Genomic DNA, 23,286 nt, shown 5'->3' with positions numbered 1-23,286 from the left:
AAAACCAGGAACAAGACAAGAATGCCTACTTTCACCACTCCTTATTCAAATAGCGCCGGAATTACATGACAGAGCAATTACAAAAGAAAAAGAAATAAAAGGCATAAAATGCACAAGGAAGTAGTAAAACTATCTCTGCTCACAGATAACATGTTCCTATAGATAAAAATTTTCGAGGAACTCACTAGAAAGTTAACAGAGATAATAAATTAATTCAATAAAGTTGCAGGTTACAAGTCAGTTGCGTTTCTATAGAACAGTTGTGTTTCTATAATTAAATGAATGAAAAAATGAAATTAAAGAGCATTTTCAGCCCTAGCTGGTATGGCTCAGTTGGTTGGAGCATCATCCTGAACACCAAAGGGTTGCGGGTTCAATCGCTGGTCTGGGCGCATACAGGAGGCAACCAATCTGTTTCTCTCTCTAACATCAATGTCTGTCTGTCTGTCTGTCTCTCTCTCTCTGCCCCCCCCCCATTTTTCTCTCTTTCTCCCTCTCTTCCCCTCTCCCCCACGCCCACTCCATAAAATCAACAAGAACATATATTTGGGTGAGGATTTTTTTTAAAGCAATTCCATTTATACTAGCATCTAAAATAATAAAATACCTAGGAATAAATTTAACCAAGGAGGTTAAATACTTAAACATGAAACTATAAAACACTGCTGGAAGAAATTAAATAATAATTTAAATTCTGTTAAAAAATTAATGGATGTGGGAGTGGGGAATATATGGGAAATTCAATATTTCTGTGAACCTAAAACTGTTCTAAAAAATAGTGTGTAGATAGATAAGCAGACAAATGGGTAAAAAGAAAGCAGTTTCATAGATTAGAAGATTTAATATTGCTAAGATGTCAATACTGCAAAAGCAATCTACAGTTCAACACAATCTCTGCCACAATTTCAACAGCCTATTTTGGAGAAAAGGAAAAACGAATCCTGAAATTCGTATGTAATTTCAAGGGGTCTCAAATAGTCAAAACAGTTTTGAAAAAGAGAACAAAGTTGGAGTACACACACTTCCTGATTTCACAACCTACAATAATGCTACTGTAACCAAAACAGTGTGGTACTTGCATAAGAATAGTCACGTAGACCAATGGAATAAAACTGAGAGTTCGGAAATACACCCATATAGCTGTGGCCAATTGATTTTTGTAAGGATGCCAAGTGCATTCAACAGGGAAGGAGAGAGAATAGTGTCTTCAACAAATAGTGTTGGGACAAATGAATTTCCACATGCAAAAGAATGAAGTTGTATCTCTGTCATCACACTATATGCGAAAATGAACTAAAAATGGATCAACAATCTAAATATAAAAGCTAAAACTATAAAAGTGTCAGATGAAAGCATAGGAAAAATATTTATGACCTTGGACTTAGCAATGGCTTCTTATACATGACACCAAAAGTATAAGCAATAAAAGAAAAAATAGATGCATTGTGCTTCCGCAGAAAGGAAGGCATTTGTGAATTATAGGTCATTACCATGAAAGTAAAAAAAATAATAATAATAAACTACAGAATGGAGAATCATTTATCTGATATGGATTTAATATGCAGAATACATAAAGAACTAAAATTCAACCAAAAAAAGATAATCCAATTAAAAATGGGCAACAATCTTGACAAGACATTTTTATAAGATACCCAAATGCCAATAAGCCCATGAAAAGATGCTCAAGATGATAAATTATTAGGAAAATACAAATTCAAACCACAGTGAGGTGTTATTTCACACCACTAAAAGAGCTATCATAAAAAATACAGAAAGTAAGTGTTGGTGGGAATGTGGAAAAATTAGAAACCTAATACATTCTGGGGGAAATGTAAAATGACATAGCTGCTGTGGAAAACAGTTTGGTGGTTCCCAAAAACCTTAGAATTGTCTTATAATCTGGCAATTCCATTCTGAGGTATATACCCAAAGAACTAAAAACAAGAACTCAAACAGACATTTGTATGCCAATGTTCACTGCAACATTTTCACAACAGCCTAAACATGGAAACGGCCCCAAGAGTACATCAACAGATAAACAAAAAGTGGGATATACATTTACTGGAATATTAACCATAAAACACAATGAAGTTTTGATAATATGAACTCTAAAATTATGGTGCTAAGTGCAATAAGCCAGACACAAAAGGAAATATATTGTATAGTTCCATTATATAAAATATCTAGATCAGGCAAATTCATAGAGACAGAAAATAGATTAGAGGTTACCAGGAGGTAACCAAATGGGGGAGGTGGAGAATTAATGCTTTATAGGTACAAAGTTTTTGTTTGGGGCCATGACAAAGTTTTGGAAATATTGATGGTTGTACAATGCTGTCAAAGTAATTATTGACACTGAATTGTACATTTAAAAAATGGTTGAAATTGAAGATTTTGTTATATATATTTTGCTATAATTTTTAAAAATTTATGCAGCTAAAATTTTATTTTGTTTGGAATAATTTTCTATCCAGGTCATATGTCTTCACAAAGAGTATATAAATCACAACCATGTTAATCAGTTTCTACATGGATAATCTCAAAACCTATATTTATTCCCTCTAAAATTTGGATAAGTAATAAAATTAAATGAATGAAAAAATGAGCTCATTCATGAATAAATGAATGAATACATGATGGCAAGAATTTTGTTTAAGTGCTATCTCTGGGTAACTAGACTTTAATTATGCTGTTGTTGTTTTAATACTATATTCCATTATTACTAATTCAGCATCACCAAAGAATTTCTGTTTCCACATTTATTTGGAGACTGAATAGATCAGAGATGATAACACTTCACAAATGCTGGGACACTTTAAGATCGTTTATTGCTAATTATATTTTTAAAATAATATGTTGTTGAATGTGATGCCATGCCATTTGGATATTGTATGTAAAATCTCAATAAGCCCAAGGCAATATCTTATGAATTAAATTCACTTTTTAAACGCAACTATTCAATAAAAATGAATACACTAGCATGTATTGCCACTTATTAAAACACAAAACACCTCTTAGAGAAGCAGATTTATCACTATGCCAAAAAGTTAATTGCTTGTTACATTGTGTTACAGAAAAATGTGAATTCTTCCTCTAACCATTTTTAACACCACGAATAAAAAGCATTTAAACATCTCTTCCATTTATTTTGTTTCCCACTGATACAAGTAGGCATACTGGTACTTCCTAAGGGGAAAACATCTCTGAATAATCAAATTTTAGTTTTCCTTCTGTTGGTGAGAGAGAGGGGGGGGGGGACTAGTTTTTGTACAAACAAGATTTTTTAATGAAATTATTTTCAGGAATGGACAGAACAGCAAGACTATAAGCTTTAAAACTTTAATTAATAAGTGTCTCATCTGATGAAAACCCCTCAAATTCTATAAAAGCACAATAAGAATTTTGTTAGAAATGTATTTTTTTGGCACAGTCTGATAATACACAAGCATTTCCCTTTCCTATCTACATTTAAATATGTCACTCAATGTTTCTTGTATATATCTGCTCAATTATAGTTTTATTCTTATCCTAGATATAAAAATCTTTGCATAAATATAAGAGAAAACTTTAATGATCTTAGGACTTATCTGCACCACTAAAATATCTGCAAAGACAGCATTCTTTTCTCCAAATGTGTCTTGTTTCCTTTTCCACATCAATCTACAGGAGTCACATGAAAGGCCAGTGAAGAGATCAACAGCTCCTGTGAGGTTGCTTAATGGTGGTGCTGACGATGCTTTCTACACTCCCCTTGCATCTCCTCTCCATGGAACTCTGACACAACCTCAAATCCTACCACCCCTGCTAGCTGTCATCCTTCCAAAGGGTCCGCCCAGCTGTCTCGCTAAGCCCTTCTTTGTCTCCACTCCATTTTGAACATTCTTCCTTGCTTTCACTCTTTTCTTAAAGCTTTAATCATTTCCCACTGCCTTCCAGAACCTCCATCCAGCCTCTGATTTAGCTATAAAAATCCCACGTGAGATCAATAGACTCCTAGACAAGGTGAACAACAAACAACTTGATGGGCTGACTAGATAGAATAGTTAGTGCCATGTCAGAACATCCACAGAAACAGAGGAATAACTAGACTCACATGGGAGCATGAAAGATGAAAGACAATAACATTTATATTTTCCTAGCTCACCTTGCAATAAATGTCATTGAATGAATACATGTATACATGAATGATCTATTGTACCAATTTCAAAATCATTCCAGAAATAAGTTATTTGGTGCATATGCCTTTTATCTTCTAGATAACTAATCACAGTGATAACCATACCACGGCTCTTTTACCTGTAATGTGAGACACTGAAGTTTTTAAAGTTCTCTATTAGAATCCTAACCAAGTGTTACAGGCGCCCTGTGGTTCTCATGGTTAAGAAGCATATTAGATAGACATGTTGATGGCTTATAGCATCTGCATCTAAATGGCAAAGGAATAGAAACCCAAAGCCACTGGCCAAAATCAGGGCAGAAATATCCTGGGGCTATTTAGAGAAGTATTAAGTCAGTCTACTAGTTATAAACTTCTAAGAAGAGCATTGCACAGTATTTCTATAATAAACCATGTTTACCAAAATATATACAAACCTCTTAAATCCCCCTCACATAAAGAGTTGTTTAGAATCTTAAAATGTACAAAAGTCCATCAAATCTTCTTTCTGGTCACCAGTGGATTCAGCAAGTAATATCTGCCTATTCATCACATAACATTTCCCTATGTTTTGTAATGCTCTACAATCATACAGGGTGGGGCAAAAGTAGGTTTACAGTTGTTCACATAGAAAATAATATAATAATTAATAACTAATAACATAAGAATAAACTGTGTTTCACATACTCACAACTGTAAACCTGCTTTTGCCCCAACCTGCAGTGTTTTAATATAACAAATTTATCAAGAAGAAACATTTCCTATTAATTATTGCCTTAATATAATCTTATACTCACTTCTAAACATTACTGCTACAAATTTTTAAAAGAAGGTTAAAACACCTATTATAACTCAAAAAGACGCAAAAGGTGTAAATTGATCAGAGAATAAAAGCACATTCAAAGTATAAAAAGTCAATGCTTTCCTAGAATTCTTCAGGATAAAACATACACTGTAATTATTTTCCTACATTCAGTATGACACTATTGTGTGCTAAATATTCATTTTTGAAATAAATCTCAATCTGAAACTATTCATCTTTTTTTCAAATAGCTGACATGCTGCATAAATAGAAAGTTTGTGTAGTTTTTTTAAATAAACAATACACCATGTGAACTTTGATTTATTATGCAATCTATCTCTTTCTATCTCTCTCTCCTATACATAATTCAGATCCACATAGAACAGTTTCTATACCATTAATATTGCTAGCTCTTTTTGGCTTTAAGGCTATGATCATTTTTAAATGCTTCAAATGTATGCGATTCATTAATATTATAGTGGCATCACTGCATTTTAAAGTATAATGTCTGGGAGTTCATAAATTGGCACATGAAACTTGCTAGATGATGATGATGATGATGATGATGATGATGATGATGATGATGATGAAAGTTTACCTGCTACAACCCAGTTATGGAAGAATTTCAAGAGAATAAAAGTAAAATGCAACTTATTAATTTCCAAGTCCAAAGATGTCTGAAATATTTTAAATGGTTTCATATATATGTGAAATTATTAGAAACACCAAAGGTATAACCTATTAGGTTAATTTTTTCCTTGATTTTTTCCAGTTTACAGAAAAATCAAAAGTTTTTTTGAAAACATTAAAACTCTACATATTGTTTAGAAAAATATGTTTATTTATTAGGAAAGTACACTTTTCACTTACTAAAATTACATGATTAATAATAGGATCTTTTTTTTTTAAATGAAGTAATCACATATGACCTCAACCTTAAGCCAAAGCTTTCCAGGCAAATAATCTATGCTAACAAAATTATTTGTAGGTTATAAATAAAATTATTTGTAGACAATTCTGGAAACAAAATGAACTCCATTTAACAAATCTATCCTGGATGTAATTTTTAACCTTTGACTAAGACCTTAGAAGTTGTTTATTATTCAATCAACAGTTTTTCAATGTCTGCTATGTAGATGTTATGTTAGGCTTCGAATACAAAAATGAAATCACTTCCACCATCAACTTACTCTCAGGATGCTAATAGGCTTTGCTTTTTATAAATTTATCTAATCATGTTTTTAGAATTACATAAATATGCACCCCCCCAAAGATTTGACAAAGCATGACTTTCCAGTATTCATGATGATGTCAAAAATCCCCAACCCACAGAACTATAAGACGTATTAGCAGCATGCCTGATGCTACCCTTCACCTTTCAGGTAAGGGCTGTGACCTCTCCAGCATCATGTGTCTACAGGCAACATAACTGAGACCAAAGCTCAGGTCTATCCTCAGTTCACTGCTCTCTCCTCAATGTCAAATTGCTTTTATATGAAAGCTTATAACTGCTCATTTACATAACATAGATGCAAAATAGCTCTCTAACAACCTGGCAGCCTTTTTGTATTCATAGCCCACAAATGTCTTACTTGTCCCCTAATTTTAAATTTCTGTGATTAATCACATAATAAAATACTAAGAAAACAGACATTTTAAAAAAATACTGTATACATTATCCAATCTCTGAATTTGGAATAAAACAGTTGTTTATAATGGTGAAAAAAATGTAAGTATTAAAAATAAATGTTGATATACTCAACTACAGATCTGTAAACAAAATGGCTGCCCTCAAATAAAAGAGTGTTGATTTTTCTAAGTGCATTATAGAGTCATATTAAAAATAGTTAAAATCAATGTAATAAAATATTTTCATTATGGATTCTCTTGATACTCCACCAGAGGGCTACAAAACTCCCCAAATGTTCTCATAAAGTTTTAAAGTTTTCAACTATACATTTTAAGTATTACTTTGCTTTTCTGGAAGCATGATTATATATATATATATATATATATATATATATATATATATATATATATATAATCATTTCTCTTAACCCTCTTTGAGGAAGACCCAATATTTGCTTCCTTAGATCTGAAGACTAAGAGTTAAAAATTACTATGATTGGGAGGGAGCAGGAGGAAGGAAAAGGTGGATGGCAGGAAGAAAAAGAGAAGTAGGTTTGACCATGGAGTGGGGAAATGGAAGCAGCAAAGACCTAAAGGAATGAACCAGCCAGCAGAGGCAAATGCAACCGAAGCATCCTCTGTGCTGGCTGAGTCCCACCAGGGGAACTCTTAGTCAACTACACAAACAGGACAGAGAATGAGGAACAGGAAGCTTGTGATAGATCCCGTGAGGCTGCAAGATCTTTAGGGTAATTCCTATTTATTACTTGGGGCTCCGACTTGGAAATGACTCTAAGATTAAGCTCAAAATCTTTCCTAAAAGTGAGGTCCATGTCTCTGAAAGAATGTGCTTCTCAGAGTCTTTGTTTAGTTGTTCCATTTGAGAGTACTCGGGGTCAGATGCCTGGTGTCTTATTTTCCTTGTGGCCAGTCTTGTTCATCTGTGAATAACATATGGGTCCCAAATGATCCAAGCTGTGTTTCTATAAGCAATCTTGGGCTCCTCCAGGGCTGTGCTGATCCTAAATGTGCACAAAGGGCCCGGTGAGCCAATCAGCAAGAAAACACATAAGGAATCAAATGCCAAATGGAAAAACAAGCTACAGAAATCTATGCAAGACTGTCACCAAACTCCAGCCCACCTCTAAATGACGCACAAGAAAGTCAGGCCCTGTGAGCAGCGTAGTTAGAGCAATCATGCCTCCCAGAATGTGGCCTCCTCCCTGAGCTGTTTCACTCATTATAAGCAGGGATTTTCATTATTGTAAGGCATATTATTCCCTGTACATATATACCACAAACATTGTCTTAAACTTCTCATATTCAAGAATAACTCCGGCTAGAAGGTGCATTTTTCCTCTAAATGCAGCAGTTAGCTCTTCGGTTTTATCACCATGCGGCATGATGAAGGGACTGTGTTCTGCCTAGTTCCTCTGCTTCGTAATGTCACATTACTCAAAAATGGGCATAAAAACAGTAATTTCAGGACTTATTCTCCAATCTGTACATAAATACATATCTGTACTTAGAATATTAGTAGTCTCTTTTATTTTCAGAAAAAAATAAATAATTGTGTAGTATTCAATGGATCCAACATTATTATATAGCCCAGAGATTTCAGATTTTAATAGTGTAAACTCATGTTCAACAGGAATTGGTCTTCAATAGACTGACTTTTAAATTAGCTTTATAATGTGTGTGTATGTTCATTCCATTTCTTATTTCTGCTAACTTATTGGTTCTTCACTCCTCATGAGCCCTGAGGAAAAGCTCTGGGAGCCTTCTCTCCAGGGAAGATGTGAATGTTCCCAAAACACATTTGCTTACACTTTGAGAGAGTTTATAGAACCTCTGCAGGCGGTCATGGCTCCTCTGCTCAAAATTTCTGTTGCAGAGCCAACTGCGTTCTCTTTTGTAACTATTAAACAAAACTCCTAATGTCTATAAAGGTGAATAAATCGCTAGGGTTCTGCCTCCTGCTTAGACAACAAGCATTGCCCATTCTGTTCTTCTAAGACGTTCTAGGAACCATATTATGAAATATCCCCTATATGAAAATAGCCCTTGTAAAATATGCAATATTAAAATGACTTAAACCCATTACAACATCTTATTTAAATTATGCTAAAAGGAAATCCAGGAGCAGTATGGAGAAATTTGGTGAGAAAAGAGCAGTTCCTTTAAATCTCCACTTAGCGATATACAAAGCTAAATGAAAAGCATTTGCTTTAACCTTAGTTAACCTTTTCATCCTAAGCTCAATTTTCATACTCTTTAAATGTCTTAAAATTAGTGAAATGATTTCATTTATATTTTCTCCACCCTAAATTTATAAGTGAGGCAGAATCAAATGTGTACCATCTCATCACATTAGCCATTCCATGGAAGCCAGCACCGTAATTCTGCATTAGAAGAGAACTGAAATGAAGGCAATATGTCTATCAAAAGAGCCTTATATTAAATGTAAATTTCTTTACTCTTTCAGATAAAAGGGCACATTATTTAATTCACTTCAGTTTAACAAGCATTCATGGAGCCCTGAAAGCCACTGGGCTGGGATATGGAGGGAGAAGAATACAAAGATTCCTGGAGGTGCCTGCCCTCCACTCCAAGAGCCCACCACATCCTGCGAGAGGCAGATGTGCACACTGTGCGTTCAAGGCAGGGTGTAACACAGGCTGTGACTGAGATGCACATGAGGGAAAAGATACTCAGGTCTACGAAGGCAAAGGCTTCACAGATAGGCAGCACTTGAGCTGGTCCTTGAAAAATGCAACCTCTGGTGCTGGGGGCAGAGGAGGGGAAGAGGCTCGTGGAACAAACAGGACCAGCTACGTGATTTGTAGAACCCAGTGCAAAATAAAACTAGGGGGCCCTGATTACACATTAAACAGAAAGACAGCAGGGCCTTGTGTATGTGTCCATTTCCTAGTCTGCGCTACAGTGGAGGATGAGAACTTGGGTTTGGATTCACAGGTACCAGGCCCGGGAAGTGGGCCATGCAGATAGGCCTCACTGCAGTGCAGGCAGCAGTGGGAGAAACACAAGAGGTGTGGGAGAGACCACGGCAGTCAACCACCAAACTCATCATGTGGCCAAAGAAGATGATAGATTCTTCTGCTATCACAATAATGCACTGCAAACTATACTTTGTAGAGTTGTAAATTAGGTACTTGCAGAGTGTACACAGAATACAGAAATTAAAAAAAAAAAAAATCCCAAAATATGAGTTCCTTTACCCTCTATAAGCCTAGGCTGAGTAAGTTTGTTACTAAAAATGTGACTCTGCTTGCCAGTTACTTTTTATACTGGGGGAATGAGGAGTTGGGGGGAATTAAGAGCATTTTATCTTCTTTCCTATGGGGGGGGGGGAGATTAGAGGGAGCAAGTTTTAAAGCAAGTGATGAATCAAATATTCACATTTTCAGCATGGCATAATGTTTCAAATTCTCTGCCTATTTCCCTCATTCAACAATAACAGATTGTCAGCCAATACTCTAAGAAGGCCTCCAGATTAGGAATGATTCTCCGGCATTGTTTTATTTACACTGCACATGCTCTCAGTTTTACAGTTCAGTAGCAAGTGGAACTGCACAGCTCCTCACATTAGCCCCGAAGCTACTTTAAGCTACAAGCGGCTGCTCTGTAAGCATTGGAACTAATTCTCTGTAGTCCCCATAGAAATCCCATGGAATGCAGTTTCCTGCTGGTTTGTTGGGCTGCATCAGAATAATGAGAATATGAGGATAGCCTACTCTATTATGCAATGAAACAAAACTCCTGCTCCATAGTCCATCCAGAAAGACTTTAACCCTTCTCTTCTGCAATTAAAGCTCCCCATTTACATCCAAAAGTTGTTTGTGAATAATCCCACCAGGGAGTCAATCCAACAAAAATAAATCACCCCGTGCTTTCCGACAGGCCAAGCCCAGTGCTTGGCACCTAGTATAATAAGTATTTGTTGAACAAATGATGAATGCTGACCCATTTATCCTGATTGATTTTTTTTCTGCCCCAAACCTAACTTACACTCTGCTAAATTGTCTCTCTTATACCTTTTATAGAACACTTCAATACATTTTTTTCCACATTTTAAACCATTCCCTTAAGAATTCTCATGACTCTATATCAAAAGTTCTATTAAATTCATAATGGGATAACCATGAAAGTGGAAATTATTGTATTAATTCCCTCTTGTCAGTACAGAAGGCAGTTAGCACATTGACAGGAAAAAAAAAAATCCAAGGGAGCCAGTTTCCCTGGTCTGTGCTGTAAGGAAGGATGGGCATGGGGGTCTGAGAAGTTGTACCCCATCTCTGCTTCTCACTAACGCTGGGTATCCAGCAAGGTACTCAACCTCTCTGTCCCTTGATTTACTCCTCAGTAAAATGGGGGTGCAAAGGAAAATCGCCTCATGTAGTTATTGTGAAAATTAAGTGAGCCACTATGAAGCACTTAGTAAAGTACCTGGTACGTGCTAAGTATTCAATTAAAAAAATGCCTAGTAGCACCCAGGATACTGTATCTCTGTATTTTTTTTAATTATCCAGTTAAAGAATATTTTAAAATATTTAAACAATATACCATCCTATCTAATAAAGAGGGAATATGCTAATTGACCCTCACACTATCGCAAAGATGGTGGCGACCACAGCCAATAAGGAGGAATATGCTAATTGACTGTCCCTCCCTCAAAGATGGCAGCGCCCACAGCCAATAAGAAGGGAATATGCTAATTGACTGCCATGCCCTCAAAGATGGTGGCACCCAAAGCCAATAAGGAGGGAATATGCTAATTGACTGCCATGCTCTCAAAGATGGTGGCAACCAAAGCCAATAAGGAGGGAATATGCTAATTGACTGCCACGTCCTCAAAGATGGTGGCACCCAAAGCCAATAAGGAGGGAATATGCTAATTGACTGCCACGTCCTCAAAGATGGCGGTGCCCACAGCCACAAGATGGCAGTGCCCAGTTCCCTCAGTCCCACTGGGGCAGCAAGCCTCCAGAGTCCTCCAGTCCCCTCAGCCCTGCCAGCCGCCCAGGGACAGCCTGAGGCGCAGGTAACGGCCTAGGCTTGCGCTGCCGGCAATGACAGCAGCAGAAGTATGATGGGGGCATTGCCTTCACCTGATCGCCGGGTCGCCTCCTGCTCCTGAGGGCTCCTGGACTGTGAGAGGGGGAAGGCCGGGCTGAGGGACCCCCCCCCCCCTCCAGTGCATGAATTTTCATGCACCGGGCCTCTACTTATAGAATAAATAAACATGAATTTAGGAGACAAAAGACAACCAAGAATAATATGTATGACTGACAGAATTTCTTCTTAAACAGATCTATTTAAGAACATGATGCAAGATTTTGATTACATAAAACAGTTTTCATCTGAGTCACTCAATAAATTTTCTACTCCATTTTTCAATAAGTAAAACTTCTTAACAAAATTGAAATCTTTATAAAACTATTTTGCAAATATAAAAAGTCATTTGACATTTACTGATAAAATTTGAACAGAGTGTTTTAATATTTTGTATTATCAGAGAAAAATGATAAGAAAAATCACTGTCTCTCCTTATCCTATCTAATAAAGAGGGAATATGGTAATTGACCCTCATGTTGTCGCAAAGATGGTGGCGCCCACAGCCAATAAGGAGGGAATATGCAAATGGACTGCCATGCCCTCAAAGATGACTGCGCCCATAGCCACAAGATGGCGGCACCCAGTCCCCCGAGCCCCCCAGCCACCCAGGGCCGGCCCGAGGCACAGGCAAGCCTCAGATGGTGGCTGCCCAGCCGCCCAGGGCCAGCCCGAGGCTCAGGTAACCAGGGCCAGCCAAGGCTTGCGCTGCTGGCAGTGGCAGCAGCAGAGGTGTGCTGGGGAGTTGCCTTCCCCTGATCGCTGGATTGCCTCCCGCCCCTGAGGGCTCCCGGACTGTGAGAGGGGGCAGGCCGGGCTGAGGGACCTCCCCTCCAGTGCATGAATTTTCATGCACCAGGCCTCTAGTACAATATACAAACTTAAAACAAAAAAAAAAACAAAAAAAAAAACACACAAATCAGAGAACACATGTATTTTCACATGTACTGAATTCAAACCTCACATCAAAACTTGTTATCATTTTGAAATATTTGGCTGTTCAAAAACCAACAGACAAGCTCTCTCTAAAAGAAGTTTGTCATTTCTTCACTCCCCATAACCCTGCCAGCTTCCCAATGCTCCTTTGACAGTATAATCAGTCAATTCAATCAGAGAAATTCTAAAGTACAATGGTAATTTTCTCTCACTTTTTTCTTTACACTGTCAGTTCAAGCCACCTGCTGAAAGCATTGATGTGGAACAGCTCGGTATTAGTTCTGAAATTAGTACCAGTCCCCAATTAAATACCTGGCACATTTGGTGTAGGATTGAGACTCTTAATGGCATATAAACCCATCAGTAGAATCTGCACATTACTGAAGCTAGCCTTTTTCCATGTCATCCATACTGGCCCTTGATGGTTATCACAACAAAAAACTGAAAGCAAGCCAGGAAAGGAAAATGGGTTCAAGGGCACAGACCAGAAATCTGAAAGACCATACTTCCATATCAATATCCTTAAGCAGGATGTCACTGTGGTCTACTTTAAACAAATTTCGGAATGCAATATCCAGCCTATAATGAGGATTGAAATGTCCCGAGACTACAGAACTATAATCCAGACTATAACAATAGTTGATATTGTCTCTAGAAAGCAACTCTGCATTTAAAATTCAAGATTCTATTCATTTGAATTTCAACACAGAATTTGCTACTATGAGCACCTTTTTCCAATGCTCCTTTAAACAGCAAGTAAAGTGCAATTACTTCTGGTATCTTACATGTTCCAGTGCCTTCCCTGGCCTGCCAAGCTCAGCAGGTAGGTCTATGAGCCCTGACTGAGGCCACAGGATGAAAGGCATTTACTACATCTACTCAGAGGGTCAGCAATGGACAACTGTATAAGATTTATGCTTTAAATAATAAATAAACTAAACACCTTGAGGTAATTGGCTGTGTAAAGCTTCACAACAGGGCAGCTAGCTTGTCTGAACAAAGTAAAATAAGATTAAATAATGAATGAGGAGTGCAGAGAATTTCAAGCCAAACTAATATTGCATGGGTTGTTTGTGGTTTTTTTTTAAGTGAAAATAATTGGTGAGTCAGGTTTTTATGGTTAAGAGGTATCAATGGCACTTCCTCTTTCTCTGTCAACAGAAATTACTTCAAGGATGTATATTTTTCTAGATTTTCAATGTTGGGTGCAGAGTTTAAGAAACAGCCTGCTGAGTGGTGGAAGGGTGTCCAAAGTCTATCCAACACTCAATTCCACCAGTATTTTGTAAGGACAGAACCAACTTCTGATGATACCTGGGAAGAAAAAATATCAGAGCAAACTTTTAAAAACGAATATTTCTGACACATGTACAGATTTAATACCATCATCCAGCACAGGGTCCAATAAAGCCAGGTTCCATCAAGCAGCTTTCCAAGTTAGCAGTAGCAAAGCCATTCCTCTTGGGCCATTATTATTATTTTTTAAGCAAGAAATTAATGTTAAATTGCTAGCTTTAGAAAGAGTTAAATTCTAGCCAGTGGATAGTCAAGTCAGAAGCCTAAGAAGTGTCTAAAAGGAAATAAAAACCAGATCCAGGAACGTGTGTTTATGGACGTCAAATTCATCGTAATTTTTAATGAGTCATACTTAGCCTCTTTATTACAAATTTTAATGATCAGAAAATTAAACAGTATTGTTAATTCCAAGCATCATTATTATCTGGGGCTATGCAAATAAAAATGCCCTCATCAGTGAGAGGTGCACATTGAGGTATTTACAATTGTAAACAAATGATGTCTGGAACTTGAAGGAAAAAAGTGAAGGTTTAATAAAGCAAAGTTGAAAGAATATTAATAAATATTGAATACAGATATTTTCCAAAATATGCTCAGGAATATACTCCTTCAGTATGCACTACATTAAAGATTTCTCAGGAGAGTGAGTGAACTAAACATATCAGTTCAAGAAAGTGGGGGGAAATCCCTCAAAGGGCACCAATGACCACATGGTAGAAATTCAAAGACAAAACCAAAAACCATGAAGAGAAGTTATTGTGGAAGGCAGACTTTAAGAAGTTCCTAAAGTTATGTGACTTTCTAAGACACAAAAAAGTTAGAAAAATAGTCCTAACATCTATATTAATAAAAGGGTAATATGCTAATTAGACCGGACATCTTCCGGATGACATTCCGGACGTCCTTCCGGACAAAGCCATGATGGTGGGGCTGAGGCAGAGGCAGATAGAGGTGATTAGGCTGGCAGGGGAGAGCCATTGGGGGATCAAGCTGGCAGGCAGGTGAGCGGTTAGGAGCCAGCTGTCCCAGATTGCGAGAGGGATGTCCAACTGGCGGTTTAGGCCCTATCTCGCAGGGATTGGGCCTAAACTGGCAGTCAGACATCCCCCAAGGGGTCTCAGATTGGAGAGGGTGCACCAGGCTGAGGGACCCTCACCCATGCACGAATTTCATGCACCGGGCCTCTAGTTTAAAAATAATACAGAGTCTACACTTGAGAGATGGACAAAGACACAGACTTTTCTTTGGTTCACATTTAAGATATTAATCCAGAGTTTTCACTAAATCTGAACAAATAATAAAATAGTTACCATTTTTTATCCCTTATTTATTTTTTAAATGGTTGTAATATTTCAAAACTGGATTAATAAACCCAGAAATAATTTTATATTTCAACTAGAGGTGCATGAATTCATGCACCAGTGGGGTCCCTTGGCCTGGTCTGCAGGATCGGGCTGAAACCGGCTCTCCAACATCCCCCGAGCGGTCCCGGATAGCAAGAGGGTGCAGGCCAGGCCAAGGGACCCCACCAGTGCACAATGGGGGCTAGGTAGGGACACAGGAGGTTGGTCAGAAGGGGAGGGACCATGGAAGGGCTCCAGGGTGTGTCCAGCCCATCTCACTCAGTCCCGATTGGCTGGACCCCAGCAGCAAGCTAACCTACTGGTAGGAGCATCTGCCCCCTGGTAGTCATTGCATGTCATAGCAAATGGTCAACCAGTGGACTCTCTACCCCCAAGTGGTTGAGCAGCCTTAGCATATCATTAGTATATTACACTTTGATTGGTTGAATGCAACCAGACACTTAGCATATTAGGCTTTTATAATATAGGATTTTATAGACAATGAAATTAAGGTACAGAAACTTGTAACTGGCTCAATCATGGTATCACTAGGAAGTGGAAATGCTAGGGTTTGAATACAGGTCTTGGATTTTAAAATATGCTCTCTCTCAGTTTGTACACTTGACTTTTATCATGCAAATACTGAAAAAAGTCTTATACATAGTACCCTTAGTTAAAAATTTAGCTAATTACAAATCTTTTATAATACACATATATTGAAATAAAATTTCAATTAAAAATCTAAAATTGTTGAGCTTGTTTTTAATTTAGAAAAACTTGTCCCATGCACTTAAAATTGAAAGTCAGTATTATCTTCACCCTATCCTTACGATGAACTTTTTTGTGGAAGTTATAGTTAATAGCACACAAGTCAAGAAGGAGGTGGTAGTTATTTAATATGATCATTAGACATTATATACATTAACTTACACATGTAGGGGACAATAAGAAGTAGACTAAAGCTCTGAACAAGAAAAAGCTTAAGTTGACTAGATAGATACCCATAACTGCACAAGAACATGTTTCACCAAGTCCATTGTTAACCACAGCCCCCAAATTATCAGATATATCACAAGTTACTGCCAACCCAACACAGCCTCCAGAGTTCACAAAATGAGTGCAGTGTCTCAATTGATAAATGGGTGAGAATGTATGACAGAGTCTTAGGTAGTGGGTCTACAAGCAAAATTAAATGGGAAATTATACTAAACTATTTAAAGTGCCTATCTAACAGTTGATGATGAACCCCTTTCCTTATTGTCTATAGTCATCAAATTTACCCTACTTCTAACTTATATCCTTTTACTTTGCCAACAGTAATTACTAATAGACTATGGATAGATTTCCCCTTTAAGGCATCCCCATTTTATGGCCTTTATATTAGATGTTTAATCTTCCAGCATTGCTCTTTCACCAATTGTTTCTTTATTGTTCTCACTACTCGGGTTTAACCCAGGTGTCACACCTTCTGCTATTTTATGAACACCCTATCTTGGGTCCACTCAATACTCCCAATCATTCACCAACACCAACACCATTTCTCAGCTCCACCCAAAGTTTCTGATCTAGTGGTTCTGGGGAGTTGGGGCTGAAATTTGAATTTTCTAATGTTCCTAAGTAATGCTGAGCCAATCACGGTTCTCAGTACACAACACTGATTCTTCAGCTGCTTGATGATTTTGAGTACTAGGCTTCAACCTTGTCATTCAATAGATTATCTTCCAAAGACATAAATGTGGATGCGAAGTTTTTAAAGAATTGTTTTAAAAATTTCCAAGTATAAATAAAAACTTTAAGCCCCTCTTAATTTTTACAAGTAACTAGTATTATATTTAATAGCTAACATTTACTAAACACTGACTCTCAATTCCAAGCACTATTCTAGGCACATTTTATTTATTATCTTCATGTCATCCTCCCAAATACTCTACCAGGGACTATTAATATGTCCATCTTACAGATGAGACACCTGAAGCACAGGGACACCAGGTAACTTGCCAAGGTAATTTGTTAATGACTGAGAAGAAATTTAAACCCAGGGAAACTAACTCCAGATCCCAATTTCTTAACTATGATGGTTCAGTCTTACACTATGTATGCATTCCACAAACAGTAGATTTAGGAAGGTTAATATAAAATATAGTCCTGCTTCCTGATTCATGAATCACCTAAACAACAGGTTTTACAAGTTTATTTTTTTTCTCTCTTGCCCATCAAGAGATAGGAGATAAATGATGAATTCTACATTTATATTACTAAAGGGAAATGTGTGATTATGATACCTTAACACTAGACAAATGCAGCTATGTGTGTGATATAATGGCTAGACTTGCCTGTGAATGTTCCTGCAATGTAAGAATTTCTTTACCCAAGGACGAGTTTTTTCACCTTCCCATCTGTCCTTTGAATTTTTAAATGTCTGAGACAGGTAGCCTGTTGGAAACCTAAAACCCTGTGGGTCTAAGATATAATTAAAATCTGATGTTAGATTCTCTGATAAAAAAGATTTCTGCGTTTAGGCAGGAATTTGTAAGTACCCTGGAAAATGTGTCAATGATAACTTGAACCCTACATAACCAAAATCTCTTCAGTTCTAGAATAGCATATGTTAGAACAGTGATTTTCAACCTTGTCATCTCATGGCACACATATACTAAATACTAAAATCCTGTGCCATACCAAAATATATATTACATTTTTTGCCAATCTGACAAAAAATAGGTATAATTTTGATTGATTCACACTGGATGGCTATTATTGTGTTGGCTGTTGTCATTTTTTTATTTGACAATCTAAGGGAAAAGAGATCACTTTCCTTAAGTAGTCAGGTATTGCATGTTCTAAAAATTCTTGAGGCACACCAGTTGAAAAATCTCTCTGCTAGAACAAATTTCTGCTTGCTCAATTTCCCCATAAAAAGCTTACATACCACTGCCGTGAAGGCATAAAAAGTAATCAAGTAACCAATTTTTGATGGTTTGAGGTTTTTCTCCCTTTCTGAATTCACTAGTAGTTTTAATAGAAATGATGTAGAGTGCTCTTCTCTTAAAGAGTTCTAATGAACTAGTAGTTTACCAATTTTTTTCTTGATTCTATCTTTAGTAAATATAACTACAGTTCTCTGAGCAATATTTATAAATTCAGCATTAATGATAGCTAATAAAATCAGTTAATAATGCAAGCTGTGTTCCATAATTGCATATTACAGAGCTCATTGCAAAATATATTACTCAAAAAATTTTAACAATGATTATACTTCATATAAACGCCAAGTACACTATGACTTTTCTGAAAACTAAAATGCACAAGAGAATTAAAAAACTACTTGCCATGAACCACTCCCCAGTTTATATTTGTTAATGGGAAGCACAACACAATTTTTAAAACACAATCCATTTCTTTCCTAGAAAAGATGGAAAGAGTTTAATTGAAATCTGTTTAGTGAGAACTTAAATCTATGCTGAGTTTAAAGTTTGGCACAGAATACTAAGCAATGATCATGCAGATAATTAAAATTTTAAAATGTTAAATGATTTATAGTCTTGTAAATAATTAAGGGAATTTAAAAATCCAAGTAAGAAAATGTTAGAGAGAACATATATTACCAATCTATTTTCTAGAACAATAATATATGAGGGTATGTTACCTACATTTTGTTACTGGTAATGTCAGCAATGACTCTAATTTAAAAAGCTTTAGCAAACTTAATGAAATTAAACTGTATTGATTGGCATTCTGATCCAGCAGGTATTAAACACATCAAGGTAAAAACAAGGCCACTGTGACAAATTCAATAGATCAATCTGCAGTGATGCAAAAATCCAATAAATTGAAATTTAACTAAAGAATATTGCACAAATGCCAATCCCCTCTACAAAATAAAGGATTATTCATTTGAGACTATATTACTATAACCATCATGAAATCTATAATTGTGTTGTCCTTTGATTCTCCAGCCTTTGACTGGCCTCCTTCATTTTTAATGTTCCTGTTTTTATTATCAGTGCATAGACCTCATCATCTAGGCTTCCCTAATGTTCTAAGCTCATTTAATCATGAATCTTTACTAAGCAGAGACCTATCTTTGCAAAAGAAATACATCTTTACCATGAAGATTTTTTTAAGGAAATTTAAATTTAAGAATAAATTACCAGAGGGTGTCTGGAGAGAAGTTTCTTTACAGTAGTGAAAATATTTTAAAATTTTACATGGAGCCTATTACCATGTTAATGCTGCTGGCATCCCCAAAATAGAAATAAATGCATGCAGAAGAATGTGTGTGTGCATTTTCCATTTACAACATGAGGTCAGAGAATAATATCTACACAATTTCTGCTGATGTACACACCTGTAGATCCCAGCCTTTCCTATACCTTAGATGAATAGGTTGTTGAATTTTTGCAGAAAGAAAGTAAAATTCTTCCACAATTGTGTTCTATGTACCTGGAAGTGATTACTGGTTTTAATTCATATGTCTTAAGCAACTATCACAGTGTATAATATATAATCTTTTCTCAAAAAATTGAAATTACTTAAAAAGTACTCAGATGGGCCCTAGCCTGTTTTTCTCAGTGGTTAGAGCATCAGCTCATAGACCAAAGAGTCCAGGTTCCATTCCTGGTCAAAAGCATGTACCTGGGTTGTAGGCCTGATCCAAGATGGGATCAGGTGTGCATAGGAGGCAACCGATCTGTGTCACATCAATGTTTCTCTCTTTCTCTTTCCCCTCCCTCCCTTCCACGCTCCCACTCTCTCTAAAAATCAATGGAAAAAATATCTTCAGATGAGGATTATAAAAATAAATAAATCAATGAATAAGTAAAAGTACACAGACAGCCCTGGCTGAGTAGTTCAATTGTTTAGAGCTGTGTCCTGATATGCAAAGGTTGCAGGTTCAATCTCCAGTTAGGGCATATACAAGAAGCAACAATCTTCCTATTTAATAAAAAAGTAATATGCAAATTGACTGTACCTCCGCTACACCCACAAGCCAATCAGGAGTGAATATGCATATAAACCCAACCAAGATGGCTGTGGCCACGGTGAGCAGGAGGGAGGCTTGGGTTTCCCCGGCAATGGAGGAAGCCAAGCTTTCCGCACACCGTGGCAGGCCCAGGCCTCCACTCCAGGCTACAAAGTTTAATTATAGAAGATAAATAAAGCCCAAGAGAAATGGCGGCAGCCTGGAGCTGGAGAAAGCAGGAGGCTAGGGTTGCCCCCGGTGATAGAGGAAGCCAAGCTTTCCCCACACCCTGGCCTGCCTTGGCCTCCACTTAAGGCTACAAAGTTTCAATTATAGAAGATAAATAAATCCTAACAGAAGTGGCTGCCGCCACGGAGGGAGCAGAAGGCTTGGCTCTGCTCCAGACTACAAAGTTTCAATTGTAGAAGATAAATAAATCCCAGATACCAGGGCCTCCACTTGGGTTGCTGGGGGCGTGGCCGGCCTGCAAACCACCACAGGCCCCTTGCCCAGGCTGCCCCATGCCCCAAGGGAACCCCCACCCTGATCCGGGACACCCTTCAGGGCAAACCAGCTGGCCCCCACTCGTGCATCAGGCCTCTATCCTATCTAATAAAGGAGTAATATGCAGATTGATCATCACTCCAACACACAAGATGGCTGCCCCCATGTGGTCAAAGATCCTCTCCCCATGTGGACACAAGATAGCCACTACAAGATGGCCAGCAGGGGAGGGCAGTTGGGAGGGACCAGGCCTGCAAGGGATGGCAGTTCGGGGCGATCAAGCCTGCAGGGAAGGGCAGTTAGGGGTGACCAGGCTGGCAGAGGAGGGAAGTTGGGGGTGATTGGGCCTGCAGGGAAGGGCAGTTGGTGGGGGGGACCCAGGCCTGCAGGGGAGAGCAGTTGGGGGGAACCAGGCCTGCAGGGGAGGGCAGTTAGGGGCATACAGGCTGGCAGAGGAGCAGTTAGGCATCAATCAGGCTGGCAGGGGAGTGGTTAGGGGGTGATCAGGCTGGCAGGCAGAAGCGGTTAGGGGCAATCAGGAAGGCAGACAGGCAAGCAGTTGGGAATCAGCAGTCCCAGATTGGAGAGGGTGCAGGCTGGGTTGAGGGACACCCGCCCCCCCCCCCCCCGCGCAAATTTCGTGCACCAGGCCTCTAGTATATAATAAAAGTCTAATATGCAAATCGACCGAACGCCGGAACAATCAGTGGAAAGACCGGTCACTACGATGCGAACTGACCACCAGGGGAAGACACTCAACACAGGAGCTGTCCCCAGCCCACAGGCCCCAGGCCAGCCAAGGTGGGTGCCAGCGGGGACCCCCTGATTGCCCCGCCAGTCACCTCCCACAGAGGGAGGTGAACTGCAGCAGCAGCAGGGGGAAGGGCTGAGGAGCAGGAAATGCCAGGCCAGCCAAAGCGGGGGCCAGCAGGTGCCCCCCGATCGCCCCACTGGTTGCCCCACAGATTGCCATGATCACTGGTCAGGCCTAGGGACCCTCCCCATGCACGAATTTCATGCACCGGTCCTCTATTGAATGCATACTAACTGGAACAATAAATCTATGTTTCTTTCTATCTATCTATCTATCTGTCTATCTATCTATCTATCTATCTATATCTCTTTCTTTCTCTAAAATCAATAAATAAAATTTTAAAAAGTTGACAAATACAGACCAAAAGTGAAATAATAATAAAAAAAATGTTGGGAAGGAGAGAAAAAGGTTGTCAAAAGGGGTATACAGGGGTATTTTAAACTGGCTTTGAAAAATTCTCCCATTAAAGTAAGAACTTGAACATGGCTACCCCAATTCAAACAGTGTTTTTATACCAACAGACATTCAGATTAATGTGTCATAGCTGATATTTGACATAAGTGGAATGGCACTCATCCCAAGACAAAAATTTTAAACCAGGGTCATCAAACAATGTCCTGTAGGCCAAATTTGACTCGCCACCAGTTTTTGTATATCTGTGAGCTATCAATAGTTTTTACATTTGTAAATGTTTAAAAAAGAAGAGGAATGTTTCATGGCATATGAAAATTATGTGAAATTCAAATTGCAATGTCCATAAGGTTTTATTGGAAGACAGCAATCTAGATCAGGAACAAAAATAAATTGTACATATCCAACCTAACTGTACTAAGCTAAAAGGCAAAATTCTAGAGTAGAAAACTTGAGGCATTAAAAGGTCACTTTATAGGCAGAATCTAGAATTGTCCTTAAAATGACAATAGTTTCAAAATTAGTTTGAACATAGTACAAAACAAACAATTTTACCAGTATCTTGCACATAAATGATTGTCATATTTGTTTGTCAGGGAACAGAATAAGAATCAAGAGCCCTGAAATCATTTTCTGGGGGAACAGAAATGATTGATCTCATAGAGTTTTAGGGTCTTTTTGTCCCCTGGCATTTATTATCCCTATAGGGGACCAAAATCCTTAGCATCTTTTAAAGATTAATGGGTTTACATTTATAAAAACCTTAAAGATCAGTGAATTAAAGTCAGTCCGTAAATACAGTATCCCCTTAGTTTAAAGAGGAGTCAGTGAATATGTTTCCCTGTGTAAAGGTGCCCTATAAATCACAAAGTAGGAGACAGCTGGTTCATGGGCCTCAACTCACAGTTTCCAAACATTAAACACTCAAAAAGATTAATCTAAGATATTGGCATACCAAACATTTTCAAAAAAATTATGCACACATTCCTTAGGATCAAAGGTGAGTCAAGGAAAAGTGTAGTCAGGAGCATAAAGCAACAGCAAAATCATGAAAAGCCAACTAATCTTACAGCAGCAGGAGTGCCACATCCATTCCACAGCTGTCAATGCGGTGAATTGGAGACCTGGTTTTGCTTTAGAAATAGTTCCAGCAGCTCAGTACCAAGGCTCCAGGAGCCAGAGTGGAAATCCAAATTAGGACATAGCAGCAGCAAGTAGGGAAGAGAGAAGGCCAACTCTACCAATACTCTTCCATAATGGAATCTCTAAATGAGATTTGTACAACAAAGAGTTCTGCAT

The 23,286-nt window shown here is 38.0% G+C and overlaps 1 protein-coding gene across 17 annotated transcripts in view; it reads right to left on the bottom strand.

Moving 5' to 3' along the window:
• Nucleotides 1-23,286, bottom strand: part of NPAS3 (neuronal PAS domain protein 3) — a 914,130-nt gene that overhangs the window by 667,274 nt on the left and 223,570 nt on the right. The window lies entirely within an intron of this gene.

The sequence above is a fragment of the Plecotus auritus genome (assembly GCF_963455305.1).
Source record: "Plecotus auritus genome assembly, chromosome: 1".
Classification (NCBI taxonomy): Eukaryota; Metazoa; Chordata; class Mammalia; order Chiroptera; family Vespertilionidae; genus Plecotus; species Plecotus auritus.
Note: the sequence above shows the minus strand (reverse complement) of the source record. Positions and strands in the feature narration are given on the sequence as shown.